We start from the raw sequence: 2,459 nt of genomic DNA on the forward strand, positions 1-2,459 counted from the left end.
GTGGTCATCTCCCCGGGAGGTGATTTCTCGCTTTCTGTCTCTCTGTCTCTCTCTGTCTTTCTGGTGAGTACACATATCCTATAGCAAAAACCTCTCCAAAATTTAAAAATATATATATATATTTCCTTTGACATTATTTATTTTATTTGACCAGAGAAAGACAGAGTGAGAGAGAGGAAGGGAAAGTGAAAAATCAAGCCTCCAGGTCTGAAACTCAAACCATGGTCAGCCATGTGGGAGCCCAGCGTCCTCAACCACCACGCCACCTGCTGGCCCCCCAGCATAACTTTTATATGCACTAGGAAACCAAAAAATTCATATGACTCACTTTATTGTGACATGTACTTCATTGTAGTGGTCTGTCCCTACAATATCTTGAGGTATGCCTGGATATCAACTTCTTAGCACCTGGCTAAGGCACTTACCAGGTTCCCAAAAGATATTTATAAAATAATAATTTTTTAAAAATGAGTGAACATGCCAATAAGCCTGTTTATTCCAATGTGTCTGTATAGATTCATTTCAAAGCACTACCATTTTATAGCTACAGTAGAATCACTTTGGTTTTGGTGTACTCAAAATGTATCAAATATAAATACAATTTCCTGGAAACACTAGTTTCCCTTCTAAACTATGGTAAATCCTACGGGACCAGCAGTTAGCATAGTGGCTATGTCGCTTGTATCCCACATAGTTGACCATGGTTCAAGTCCCAGACTCGGTGGCTTAACCGCCAGGCGTGTGTGCGTGCGTGCCCAAGATCCCAAGAGGAGAATGGAGGAAAAGGGATTGCGGAGTGGCCATCCCCCCTGGGGGTTGATTTCTCGCTTTCTATCTTTCTGTCTGTCTCTGTCTGTCTGGCGAGTACACATGCCCTATAGCAAAAACCTCTCCAAAAAAAAAAAAGTTATGTTTCAAGTGAATAAGCAAGAATAAAACTCACTGCAAAAGCAACAGGCATTTTTTTTTTATGATAACCTATATAGATTCACAGAACCCTGTTTATCAATTCATAGTCAAATACATTCTTTGCTTCATAGCCAAATGACAGGGAATAAGACTGGTTGTAAACAAATAGGAAACACATCACCAAAAAGTCGGTCTGAATCTTATAAATCAACTGGTTTTACTCTCTATCTGATCTGAAGAATAAATTTCTTCTATTACTATATGCTCAGAAGATGGTTTGGCAACACCCTGGAAAATTCATTAAGTTCCCAGCACAGTCCATTTCAATTTTGGGGCGGCTTTAAGGACCAGTGAATTCCTCTTTATATGGAACCAAAAATCTATCTCCATATAACATCTAATAATTGTCATTTTGTAACCTAGTGCCTCATAATCTCATTCTAACAAATCCTTCCTTATATGGAACCAAAAATCTATTGCCGTATAACATCTAATAATTGTTGTCATTTTGCAACCTAGTGCCTCACTCTCATTCCAACCACCCTTCCACAGGATCATCCATTGCATAGTAGAAGGTGGCTATTATGGGGGCCAGCAGGTGGTGTGGTTGTTAAGGGGACTGGACTCCCACATGGCTGACTGTGGTTCCAAGTCCTGGACCTGGCGGCGTGCTTCCTCACTTTCCCCTTCTCTCTCTCTTTCTCATTCTGTCCCTCTCTGTTCAAATTAAAATAAATAAATAAAGTTAAATAAAAGATAATTATTTTTTAAAAAATCAGCTTTTAAATATTGCCTAAGTGGGGACATACAAAGTCTCAATATATAAAAAATGTCTGCATTCTACAGTAAAAACTGAAAGATTGGAAGATATATAGCAGGGAGGGCAACTGTAGATACTAGAAATAGTAAGAACAGGGGTAGTATGGGGGTGGGTAATGAGACAAGGGAGGGAGAGGAAAGGGGTGGGGGAGTGCATTTACTTGACATTAAAAGCTATTTGCTGATGATAATGTATATAGTCATGTCTTTGTCTTGACTGATATGCACTGCATTCACACTGGGAAAAGCCATGTTGTACACTGTAAAGATGTATAGTGAGTAAATGTAAATAATAATAATAATATGTGAAAAAAGAAATCATCAAAAATTTTTGACTGAAAATAAAGCTAAATATATTTAAAAGTTTTCCTTACCAAGAGATGTTAAACCAATGTGAATGTGTTAACTAACTTTAATGGTACTACACTGAATTAAATAGTATCCTTCCAAAATGCATATCCAAATAAAACCCCAGAATGTGAAATATTAAAAAATTGGGTGGGGGGGGCTGGCTCTGTGGCCTGGTAATTAAGAGAGCCAGATACCATATGGCCAACTACATGGTCCAAGTACCAGACCCAGTAGTCTGAGAAACATCTGGGCACATTTGTATGTATGTCCAAGGTCCCAAAAGGAGAGAAACATGGAGAAGAAAGGATCACTGTGTGACCATTCCCCTTTGGGAGGGGGTGCTTTTTCTTCTTCTCTCTCTGTCTCTTTATCTCTCTCTC

Source organism: Tupaia chinensis, unplaced genomic scaffold (genome assembly GCF_000334495.1).
Source record: "Tupaia chinensis unplaced genomic scaffold, TupChi_1.0 Scaffold000296_1, whole genome shotgun sequence".
Lineage (NCBI taxonomy): Eukaryota > Metazoa > Chordata > Mammalia > Scandentia > Tupaiidae > Tupaia > Tupaia belangeri.